This window comes from Macaca nemestrina, chromosome 4 (assembly GCF_043159975.1).
Source record: "Macaca nemestrina isolate mMacNem1 chromosome 4, mMacNem.hap1, whole genome shotgun sequence".
In the NCBI taxonomy this organism is placed as follows: domain Eukaryota; kingdom Metazoa; phylum Chordata; class Mammalia; order Primates; family Cercopithecidae; genus Macaca; species Macaca nemestrina.
Window position 1 is genome coordinate 41844956 of NC_092128.1, and position 13281 is coordinate 41858236.

The following is a 13281-nucleotide window of genomic DNA, read 5'->3' on the forward strand; positions in this document are numbered from 1 at the left end:
CATAATGTGGGAATAAGGACTTATCCACCAGAAAACTGTTCAAATGTGACTTAAGGTCATGACTGAAATCCTAAATGTATCTTTGAAATGTCAGGAACAGGAAAGAGATTAATGGGCCAGGATGAGAGTAGGTGAAACAGTGAAGCTCTTCTTTCATGCTGCTCAATGATAGCTCATATCATTTTATAACAATTTTATAATAGCCTATGGTTGTTGGGCACTTACCATACATGCCAAATTATAATGACAAATACACAGCCTAATTTGCCTTTTTTAATCTTTACAACACCTTCATGGGACAGGTAACTTCTTCATTAACTATATATTACAGATAATGAACCTAAGGAAAAACAAGTTTCATATTTTCCCAAGCAAGTTGCACAATTAATAACAAAAGAGGAAACTTGGATTTAAACCTAAACAATCCGTGGCCTGAGCCCAAGCATTTAATGATTCCACATACTTCCCCTATAGAATTTCCTAATGCCCGAACTGATCTTAAATATCGAAGACTGTGTGGCCATTTGTGTGGCATCATTTTAAAGGTATATTAAAAAGAAGAGCAAGGAGGAGTAGGAGAAAAGGAAGCCAACATTTATTTAATACCTACTTTGTGTTCAGCAATGTGCTGGGTGTTTCTTACACATGATCTCAATATATGAAAGATTATGAGTGATAACCTTCTTGTCAAAGATTACTCACCCTGCCAGGTTTCGCCATTAGAAATCATGGGAGTGAACTTTCACAATACTTTACTTATCCATCATGTTCAACTTAATTTGAGAGTGTTTCTCAGATTCTCTCCTGAGTGGACTTTAACAGTGATAAGTGGATAGCAATCACAAGTACACTAAAACCTGAAAATGTGGAAGAAGAAAAGAAATAGTCACTCCTATTGGGAAGAAAAGCTCATTTTTAAAAAAAAGACAAGGTCTCGTCAGCTTCATATATGTAGTCTGGTTGTGCTTATAAATTTATCTAAGCTAGAAGGGTAAGAACGGCCACAGCTCTTCAACAGTGGGCCACAGTGATTACCTAGGATGTAAACACACATTACAGTCTTACAAAGATGTTTCAGGACTTGAAAGAGGTGTCCTGGGAAATGACTAGGTCAGATTCTAGTTTACTTTTACTGCTTCCAAAATAATGTTTGGTCTGACAATTCTGTTTATAAACACACACGCACACCAACTTCTATTTACATACATACATAACCCCTCTTCCCTACAACCTCCTTGGAGGCACGAATTGCATCTTATGTTTTCCTTTGAATTCACCCCTTATTTTGTAATACAGTATATGCACTCAACCAACCATTTTCTCTTGGGGTTACTGACCTAATACTTGAAATGTCATTCTAAAGGGGATATTTGAAGATGCTCAAGAGATGAATGGTTAACATTAATTTTTCACCAAGCAAGAGCTTGGATGCTAAAGCAGATGTACAGAATAAGGCAGTATCTCCATCCTTCAAAATTCAGAATCTACTGATGGACATCAACATTCTCTGAACATGACAGAGTATAGTGGAAATAGCTTGTGCTAAAGCAATAAAGAATTAGGTTTTCAATCCTGGCACCACACTTAGCTCTGTGACCTTAAATAAGTTACTTAACCTTTCTGTGTTTTTTTTTTCCTTGCCTCAAAACAAGGTTAAACATACCCACCTTAGTCAGGTGCCATGGTTTATACCTGTAATTCCAGCACTTTGAGAAGCTGAGGAGGGAGGATTGCTTGAGCTCAGGAGTTTGAGATCAGCCTGGGCAACACAGTAAGACCTTGTGTCTACAAAAAATAAAAAATAGCAAGGTGTGGTGGTGCATGCTTCTGATCTCAGCTACTTGGGAGGCTGAGGCAGGTAGATGGCTTGAGCCTGGGAGATCGAGGCTGCAGTGAGTCGTGATCATGCCACTGCACTCTAGCTTAGGCAACAGAGTGAGACTTTATCTCCCCCGACCAAAAAAAAACAAAAAACAAAAAAAACCCCACCTCATAGGGTTGTTGAACAGATTAAGTTAGGGTCTCTCAACTTCAGTACTATTGACATTTGGGTGTGGATAATTCTTTGATGTGGGGGTTGCCCTTGTACTGTAGAATGTTCAGCAGTATCTCTAGCTTCTATGCCTTGGATGCTCGTAGGACCACATACATCCTAGGTTGTGACAACCAGGACTATCTCCAGAGATTGCCAAATATCTTGGGGAGAGAGATACAAAACTGTCCCCAGTTGAGAACCACTGGATGAAATAAATTAAATGTGATATATATATCAGAAATAAAGCACTTAGAACCTAATAAACACTTAATAAATGTTAGAAATTATCATTACATACCACTGGTTATAAATTAGGAGTTTGTGTAGGATTGCAAAATGGAATGCTACAGAAAACTGAACTCTCTAAAAGCTATCAGAATTCTCAGGAACACTGGAATTTCTCATTCCCTAAGAATTTATTGGTATTGGAACTAAATGAAAAGGGGTAAATCAAGTACTCTTGCAGTTGTAAAATCATTTTTATTTACAGACAAACTTCTATTTTTATATGGTGAAAATGTCCCCTTGTATTGAAATAGCATTTTAAAGCTCTGTTGTTTGGTTGCTCTACTTTTCAGCTCATAAACAGTGGTGTATTTGTAACTCTGTCCAGATGGAATTTGGCACCCTGATGGGTCTTCTATAACTTAAAGGTAGTTTCTCATTAAGGAAGTCTTAAAGATCTTCAAGCTGTTCAAAATGGGAGCTTATTAATGCTGCTAATGAACTGAAATAATTATGAACAATATCAAAAATACAATTTTGTCATAAATGTAAAAGCTACCAAATCCTGTAAGATTTTCTAAAACTGCCAGTCATGAAATGTTTTATTCATATGGGTTCTCTTCCCATGTTCCCGCTGAAGCCTTTCTAGAAACAAGGGAATTCATAACACAGATTAAATTTTCATTGGTGATATCATGCTGAAACTCAGATGCTATCTATAGATGTAGATAATTATAAATTTGAATTCTAAAAAGAAAAGTAACCATTTTTTTCTCAGAAGAGTTCTGTGATAATTTACATGATACATAGAAGAGTTATATTTAGAAAGGCAGGGGTGCACAGTAAATAGAACAGTGAATTATTTATTTATAACTGTTTCCCTCTAAATAGATAATCAGTAATCAAAACAGTTAAAACAGGGCATTTGAAATAATAATAAGAAGAGAGACATGATAGAAAAATTTCATTGCACATGGGCACTAACAGCAATTCTGAAAGTCTTGGCTGTCAAAGCCCAATCCATTGTATTATTCTCATGGTCTGATATCTGAGAAAAGGCAATATGTAAGTTCACCTGGAAAGAAAAACCATCCTCCCTCTACCCCATTCATGGAAGAGTTTGCTGTTTAGAGACTTACATCATTGAGTGGCATCATGAACAGTATTTTCAGCAATAATTTTCTCAAAAACATTTATGGTCATTTCTTATACCAATCTATGATCAAAAACTAAGTACAGGACATGAAGTCACTTAAAGAAGGCTTGTTGGCCTGGAAAACTAAAATTCAAGAATTCACAGGTTTAGGGACTCCTTTCTGATTTGCTTTAACTTCCACTACATAGAAAGAGTCTATGAAATCTCATTGTTTTAGGGTCATTTATTGATCTTCAAGTTCAATGTGATTGGTGAAACTACAGTGATTAATCTGTATGGTCAAAAGGATAGCCAATTCCCAGTTCGGTGACTGTGGCTCACTGGCCTCCACAGCCTGCATCCTTGTGTCTGAGACACTGACTGGAATCTCCCCACTTCAAAGGCTGTTGAGAGGCAACACTGACAAAGTGATGGCAAAACACTTTGGAACTCTTATTTACATGTGCAAAAATTATATTTAAAGACATGTATGAAAATTGCCTAAGTCCTTTCTAGAACAAAGTATATCATGCTAATGAAGAAAAATCAAATTGATAAATTGGTATCATGTTTTTCATCCAAAAAAAATTAACTTACAAAGTTTTACCTAAAAATATAATTTTTCAAATAAAGCAAATTAAGTTTAGTATGGTACTGTCTTTGTAAGAAAAAAATGTCTGTTATGTATACTTGTTTGTTGTTTAAATTGCATTATGTGCCTCAGGAAAGACCCTATAAAGTTAGTACATTTTATTATTAACATCACAATTTAAAAATGAAGAAACTGAGGTACAGAAGGTTAAATGCCATGCCCAAATTCAAGAAAGAGTGCCAGAATCTGAACAAACCCAGTTGTCTGGCTCCAGAACTGAGTAGTTAATCACTGTGATCTCTGTGTAACTAGACCACATAGAACTCTTCTGTTTATTTAAGAGAAAGGTGCCTTATATAATTTGTGTTCTTGCTTCTCTGTTTAGGTGAAAACAAGGACTTATCACAAACTAGACTTGTATTTTTTTCTTCATTTCTTCTGAATGTATTGAATGGACCATCTTCATTAGAAGAATGAAAAGTAGGCCGGGCGCGGTGGCTCAAGCCTGTAATCCCAGCACTTTGGGAGGCCGAGACGGGCGGATCACGAGGTCAGGAGATCAAGACCATCCTGGCTAACACGGTGAAACCTCGTCTCTACTAAAAAGTACAAAAAACTAGCCGGGCGAGGTGGCGGGCGCCTGTAGTCCCAGCTACTCAGGAGGCTGAGGCAGGAGAATGGCGGGAACCCGGGAGGCGGAGCTTGCAGTGAGCTGAGATCTGGCCACTGCACCCCAGCCTGGACGACAGAGCGAGACTCCGTCTCAAAAAAAAAAAAAAAAAAAAAAGAAAAGTATGTAGGTGTCTAGGAGGAGAAGAAAGAAGAACAAGCTCTTTTCTGTGGCTTGACAAAGACTACTTCTATTTCTTTTGAGATTCAGTGTAGTTAGAATCTGTTTGGTGCATTGAGATAATCCCAACTGGAGTGAGCAAACAGAAATACCGAAGATACCGAGGAGAACACACCACACCGTAAGAGAGAAGTTTAATGCCAACACCTACTATGTGGTGGGAGATGGGTTCTTGTTTCTGCAGCTGAAACTGGAAACTTGTCTTTACTCACCCATCCTTAGGTGCCAGGTGGGCTTTGGAAACTACTATAGCAACTTTGGAACTCCAACAACAAAGTGTTACTGGCTGATATTAAGGCTGGGAGAATGAGTTTCATCTTCCAGGAACTACTGTGACCCGTGCAGGGATCTGTTCCAACAGGGTGATAATAGTAGCAATAGACTGGGATGCATCTGACTCTGTGGGAGGACCTATTTTCATCAGTGACACAATGCTGTGGTGACAGAGGCTCTTGCAGCAGAAAATGGGGTGGGGCATGTGACAATGGACTAGTCAGATCCTTCATATTCTCCTTTTTCTAGTGTTTAGAAACAGAAATTACCTATTTGAACCAAGAAAGACTTGGAATTCTTGGACAATTAGGGGTGGAAAAGTTCTTTAGAAAAAGTTTCTGGGCTTCTTGCTAACTTCAATGTTTTAAACATTTAAAGTTAAGAAGAGATGTGACCTTATTTGTACTCCAAAAACTGGGTAAAAGGAGACCTACAGGTCACATATACATGTTTGCATAAGCATTGAAGAAAGCCTGGAAGGATGTATGTCATAATCATGTCAAAAATGTATAAAGTTTTTAAATATTTATCTTTCAAAATAAAGAATTGCATCTTGGAAAATAAAGTGACTTTCTGATTCCATTCCACAGATGTTTTTGGAAAGCCTATAGTGTTCCATCTCTGTGCCAGGCAGTGGACACAGTAAACAAGACAGGATTCTGCTACAACTTCCAACGAGCTTCTTAGATCTAAATTTTACTACAACTCTGACAAAGCAAAGCATTACTTCTCTGAGCCCAAAGAAAATTACCAGTATCATTGCCTCTGGTATTTATTCTGACTTTCCTCAGCCCTGCAAAATCTACAGTAACTCCCTTGTCTCCTTTGGTTTCCCCTTTTTGTACTTACCGAGGCCTGCATTTTTCCCCCATTCCTGTTTTAAGACTGAAAACAGAATCTTCTCAGGAGTCATAGTTACAAAGATGCCCTGTTGGGAATAGAAGACAAACACTTTCCTCATCTAACTTTCAATGTTAATTAGATCCCTCTACTGTTCATTAGCAGTTAATATTCTTATAAATCTTTTAAGTTGTATTATCTTGCATAAGTGCCAGAATTCCACTGCACTTTACTTTTTACATGTTAAGAGCATTAATTTTGGCCAGGCGCAGTGGCTCATACCTGTAATCCCAGCACTTTGGGAGACTGAGGCAGGTGGATCACCTGAGGTCAGGAGTTCAAAACCAGCCTGGCCAACATGGTGAAACCCTGTCTCTACTAAAAATACAAAAATTAGCTGGATGTGGTGGCAGGTGCCTGTAATCCCAGCTATTCAGGAGGCTGAGGCAGAAGAATCGCTTGAACCTGGGAGGCAGAGGTTGCAGTGAACCTAGATCATGCCATTGCACTCCAGCCTGGGCAACAGGAGCAAAACTCCATTAAAAAAAAGAAAAGAAAAGAAAAGAAAAGAAAAAGAAAGCATTAATTTTTTCAATGCAAATTTAAAATCTAAAAATTTTAAATTTTTACAACTCATTTTGGCTTTTATTCTTAACAAAAGTACTAGGAAACTAAAAAATGAAAGTGCCTCGGTTCTGTTTTTCTAAGCGGAAACTCAAACTCCCACTCAAACTCCCTACTCATCTCAAAGGCCAGGCTAAGACATGTGAGGTGTAAGAGCAGGTTCTTGAGCCCCTGTCAATGCAGATTTCTTACCCAAAGCAAAGCAGGAACTTCACTTTTCATGCCCCTCATGTCAGACGACCTGCATGCCCTCAACACTAATGGGGAACAGAAACCTTCATCCTTTCTGCACCTGCCTCGTGATTGGCACTGTGGGAACCCCAGCGACTGAGAGCTCCCTGGACAACAGCCAAGCTGTGGTGGAACACCCAGTCCCATGCTGCAGGCTCATCGCCAGCCACCAAGCCAGCCACCAGCTATGAGTACTGCTGTTTTTAAGACTCAGTTTAGTCATGATTCTAATTGTCTTTAGGAATTCTTTTTGTTAATTACTTATCCAATAACAAAGCAAATGGCTCTTGGAAATTATTTATCTGCTCTAAAATGGGGTGGGGGAAAAAACCTATTTGATTATTACATTCTATCCTACTTGCCTTGAAGAAAGTAAAGATGAAAAAAAGTTAATGTGAAATAAATTTTAACATCTGGGAAAAACTATATACTTCTATCCAATCACCTAAATGTGTTCTCATACAAACAAAAATGAATTTGAGGCTTGTAACAATTTGGATAATTCAAGAAAGATGGACTATTTCCTGTAATCTGTTTCTATAATCACTCATTATTAAATTTAAGACATACTTTCCTTTAGCTCTGTAAGTAAACAAACCTTAGATCATCTCATTTTAAAATATATTTTCTATCAGACAGCACTGCATAGGGGTTTAGAACTCTTCTACTGAGTGTGATCTAAGGTTTCTTCCTTTATAAAATGGTGGGAAGAACAGCTGCCATTACACAGGGCTGTAGTGGGAATTAAATGAGTTAATATAAAAGAAAAAATTTAGCACACTGATTGACATAGGATAAGTGCTCAATAAATTGTGTGTGTATCAAATTTTACATCCTCACATTAATGATTCACTGAATACAGAACTGACTCTTCCATGATTTTTCCCATGAAATAATAGAATGTGTATCCTACAATTCGTTACGATTTTTTAAATGCATGTCTTCTCAACCAGTTTTATTGTGTTTATTTACTCCATTCAAAAATGAAGGAATATAAAACTCAATGATAAGAAAACAATCAGCTGGGCATAGTGGCTCATGCCTATCCTACTTGTAATCCTAGCTTTGGGAGGCCAAGGCGGGCAGATCATCTGCAGTCAGGAGTTCAACACCAGCCTGACCAACACGGTGAAACCTCGTCTCTACCAAAAATACAAAAAAAACAGCCAGGCATGGTGGTGGGCGCCTGTAGTCCCAGCTACTCAGGAGGCTGAGGCACAAGAATCACTTGAACCCAGAAGGGGGAGTTTGCAGTGAGCCAAGATCATGCCACTGCACTCTAGCCTGGGTGAAAGAGCAAGACTCCATATCAAAAGAAAAAAGAAAAAGTAAAAGAAAACAATCAACACAGTTTTAAAAAGTAAGCAAAACATCTGAATAGACACCATACTAAAGAAGATTTACAAATGGAAAACAAACATATGAAAAGAAACCCACCATCATTTGTCATTAGAGTATTACAAATTAAAATCACAATGAGATACCATCACTCACCTTTTAGAATGGCTAAAATCCAAAAAACTGACAATACTGGATCACTGGCAAGAGTTGCTGGTGGCACAATGGTACAGCCACTTTGAAATACAGTTTGGCAGTTTCTTGCAAAGCTAAATATAGTCTTACTATATGATCTAGCAGTCATGTTCCTAGGTATATTGGTATACTTCAATCAGCGAATGGATAAACAAACTGTGGTACATTTCTATGATCGAATACTACCCAACAGTAAAAAGTAATAAACTACAAGCCACATAAGGACATGGAGGAATGTTAAATGCATATTGCTAATGAAAGAAGCCAAGGTGAAAAGTCTACATATTGTATGATTTCAATTATATGCATTCTGGAAGAGGCACAGCTCTATGATAAACAGATCAGTGGTTGCCAGGAGTGTGGGAAAGGGGGGTAAGGGTTGAATAGGCAAAGGACAAGGGATATTTTTAGGGCAGTGAAACAATTCTGTATGACACTGTAATGATGGGAACATGACACTTTGCATTTGTCAAAACCTATAGAACTTTACAGCACAAAGAATAAACCTTGATGTATGTGAATTAAAATAATAATAATTTAGGAGACCGGAGAGGAGGGAACCCTAAAATGGAATGCAGACTGCAAAAAAAGAATCTGTGTTACTAACACATGAAACAACTTCACTAGGAGGAGTATGAGTGAAATGTTCTGGACTAAACAACTTTGGAAATGAGTAGAGTCAGTAAAACTAAAGATAACAGAACCTGCATAAGCACCACTCTAGTTGACAAAGTTGTATCCCACACGGCTATATGTAATAATTCTGAAACCACTACATACATAAACTGGAAATGAGAAATTAGGTAAGAGATAGTAGGTGGTGGAAGACAGATTTTCCACTGTTTGAAATAGGAAGTTATAGATAAGCAAGAGGAAGAGGCTAGAATAATCTATACTGTAATTGATTAGAATTGAAGACACTATATGAACTCATATTTAGCTTAATAAAGATACAGATGTTACATATCAAAATAATCATAGATGTATGTGTATACATAGGTTAATATACACACATATATTTCTTTGCTCTGTCAGCTGGGAGAGAACCTAAAAGTAATGACATCTCGACAGCAACCACCATACCACAGGGCCCAGACCTTAGTTTCTAACACCATTCTCCAATAAAAAGAACCCTGACTTTAGTTAATACTAATGTATCAATATTGGTTCACTAATTGTGACAAACGTAACATACTAATGTAAGATGTTAATAGTAAGAGAAACTGGGTGGGGGTTGTACAGAACCTCTTTGTAGTATTGTCATAATTTTTCTGTAAATTTTTATTTAAAAAAAAAGAATTTTTTTATATACTGACATTTGGCACATTTTCTATGCAATAAGTTACTAACAATTTAAACCTTTAACAATTTTAATACTTAATATCTCAAGCCCAGTGAGATCCCTTTATGTCATTTTAGCACTTTCAAAATTAATGCCTTCATATTTAATTTTTTCAATTAGATATTTCTCTTGTAAGGGTGACCATGAGATCCAGGGCTTACAGCATGAACTGCCTAAGTCTGAAAAACTAGCTTCAAGTTGGGTTACTCTGTGACTTACAAAAATACATTTTATGCCCAATGGAATTTATTTTTCAGTGGGAAATAAATCATGTAAAAAATAGTCAATAAACATTTCTTAAAAGTTAAAGAAAAAAACACTAAATTTCTTCATCCCAAGAAAGCTCACAGGAAAAAGTAAATCTTCATGTTCTTATGCCAACCCAGGACCATCAAACTGGTCTGCAATTATTCAAAAATCTGTAGCAATTATTAACAGGACGCAATTCATCAACCATACCAAACTTTCAAGGTAATATTAACTACTGGCTATGAGAGTTGTATGACTTAAAAATAAAAAGTGTTAAATTAAATTAAAAATAACACATTTACCTATGTAAAAAACCTGCACATCCTGCACATGTATCCTGGAGCTTAAAGTAAAATTTTTTAATGTAAAAATAAAAAAAGAAAGAAAAATGAGTTTGAGCACAGAGTGGTGACAAAATCTACTCCTATTGTATAGTGTAAAAACACTTGGATTTGAGAAAAACATTACATTAAAAGAGATTCAACCTCACAGTTCTACTTTTTATTTTCTCTAGGAAAGTATTTTACTTAAATAATTATATTCAATCTGTACCTTTCCATCTCTCCACTCATTTTATCCTCTAATTCTTCTATATTTACCATTACTGAGTTTCAATTTTAAATATTTCAGTATTATTGCAATGAACTAACAAAGAGGTGTAACATCTCACTCAAAAAAAGCATTTTGGAAGTAGTCAAAGTTGACCAGCAATGGTTTTTACATCCTTACTGAAAAACTTTTAGTAAAACATGTTTTGAAAATAAAATATTTTTATTTGTAGAACTAATATACGTGTGTGTGTGTGTGTGTGTGTGTGTGTGTGTATGTGTGTTTGAGACAAAGTCCCACTCTGTCACTCAGGCTGGAATGCAGTGGCATAAACAAGGCTCACTACCTTCTAAGGTCAAGCAATCTTCCTGCTTCAGCCTCTCGTGTAGCTGGGATCACAGGTGCACACCACCATGCCTGGCTATGTTTTTTATTTTTTGTAGAGACAGGGCCTCACTTCATTGCCCAGTCTGGTCCCAAACTCCTGGGCTCAAGCCATCATCCTACCTCAGTCTCCCAAAGTGCTGGGATTGCAGGCATGAGCCACTGCACCTGGCCAGAACAACTAATATTTTAAGTCACTGAAGCATGAAACATGGATCTTTGTTGCTATCTTGTTTTCCAATCTGACACAAACCCATGGTATATCCAGGATAAGCAAAATGCAAGAAATTTATTTGTATTAAGTCTCTAATATGCTAAGCCTTTTATGTGGTTTTTATTCCTCATTTAATGCTCTCAATATCCTTATGAAATAATCATTACTACACATACCATTTTACTCTTGAGTAAAATAAGATTCCAAAGAATCTTTAACACACTTGCCTATAGCCTCACATCTAGTATAGGCAGTCCTGAATTACGTCTAACCAATCGCAAAACCACACTCTTTCACTATATTGTTGTAGGGTAAAACGTCAATAAATCAAAATCATTGAGAATAGGAAATTGTAAAATTAATTTTCTTTAAATTTTTAACAAGAGACCTCAAACTGAGACAAAAAAAAAAAAGTCTTTCGGTTTTTTTTTTTTTTTTGGTTGTTCTTTTTTTTTTCTTTTTTTTTTTAGAGATGGATCTCGCTGTGTCGCCCAGGTGACAGACAGTGCAGTGGTGCAATCTCGGTTCACTGCAATCTCTGCCTCCTGTGTTCAAGCAATTCCCTACCTCAGCCACCCGAGTAGTTGGGATTACAGGTGCCCGCCACCACGCCCAGCTAATTTTTGTATTTTTAGTAGAGACTGGGTTTCACCATCTTGGCCAGGCTGGTCTTAAACTCCTGACCTCGTGATCCACCCAGCTCAGTGTCCCAAAGTGTTGGGATTACAGGCGTGAACTGCCGAAAAAGTTTTCTACTGTGTAACACTTGTGAAACAATTTGCACTGAAAACTGAAAACTGGCTTCTTGATTTTTGGCATTTAGCAAAAGAGACTGTATGGTTTGTTCCCTTAAGTCCCAAGAGAGTTATATTATAATGCAAATAGTAAGAAAGGAGTGAATAAAGAAGCAAAACCCCTTACCTTTTCAACACTCAGGAGAAGTCCAGCTGATGGGGCACCTCTCATTCAAAAGTTCAGACTAAGACCTCAAATCATTGTCCAACACCTTTGGTTGGCAGAAAGAGCGAAGGATAAATTATGGATGTGGAGGGTAATGGAAGTTTTGTTGGGCTTCAGTATAGAATTCCATGTGGTTATATATATAAATCAGGCCACATACTGGGTTCCTTTTTTTTAATATTGTACAGAAATATTAAAGTTTGTAGTCCTTCCAAATAAGATACATTTTAAATTTTCGTTGGAGACTTTGACATGATTGGGACTATGTTGCATGTTTCACAATTAAATAATTAACAGAATTTTGTCCACAAATAAGTGTGTATTTTCAGATGCCTATTGGACATATACATGCCTACTCAACTGTAAAGTAGTAAGCAGTATGAAAACTATCCTCTCAGGCATATTTTTGTTTGTTTTGTGAGACAGGGTCTCACTCTATCATGCAGGCTGGAGTGCAGTGCTGTGATCTCAGGCTACTGCAACCTCGACTTCCCTGGCTCAAGCAATCCTCCCACTTAAGTCTCCTGAGTAGCTGGGACTACAGGCATGTACCACCACACCCAGCTAATTTTGTTTATTTTTTGCAGAGATGAGGTCTCTCAATGTTGCTCAGGCTGGTCTCAAACTCCTGGGCTCAAGCAATCCTCCCGCCTCAGCCTCCCAAAGTGCTAGGAGTACAAGAATGGGCCACCGTGCCCAGCCTCAGGCATATTTTTGTATGTACAAACTGTCCTCTTGAAATTCTTCCTTAGGTTTTATGAAACTGTCCTCACCTTTTTCCATAAAATCCTATTTTGATCGCATCTGCATATTGATATTCAGTTTTCCCAAGGTTAAGTTCTATTGTGATTTATTTAAAATGCTTTTGTGTGCGTTAGTTAAAAACAAATTGTAGGTTAATAAAATGCTTTTTACTTTTGGTGAATATAAAGATTTGTGGATAAAAATGAGAATATGAAAGAGGTGTGAGAATGGCTTATTCAAATTACAACTTACTTCTAGTCATAGAAAAACCTTTAGGGCTATTATGGATTTTTAAATGTTTTTAACATATGATACATTTTACATAAATGTAAATAAATTAACATTTAAAATAATCAATAAATTTCCCAAATAGCAATCTTTCAAGTTTTTCTGTATTTAACTATGTATCTCTTACATGTGATTCTTGCAGAGGACATTTCAGAAGCACCTGCATTTAGTACAAGTTAATTCAAACTTCATCACCCTTTATGTCCAATCCAT

The 13281-nt window shown here is 37.0% G+C and overlaps 1 long non-coding RNA gene across 1 annotated transcript in view; it reads right to left on the reverse strand.

The window, feature by feature from the left end:
• Positions 1-6003: 6003 nt before the first annotated feature.
• The window catches only part of LOC139362524 (uncharacterized), a 45560-nt gene continuing 38282 nt past the window's right edge, over positions 6004-13281 (reverse strand). Inside the window, exon 3 of the long non-coding RNA XR_011621635.1 lies at positions 6004-6038. This is a non-coding gene — a long non-coding RNA (uncharacterized lncRNA). The remainder of the gene's footprint in view (positions 6039-13281) is intronic.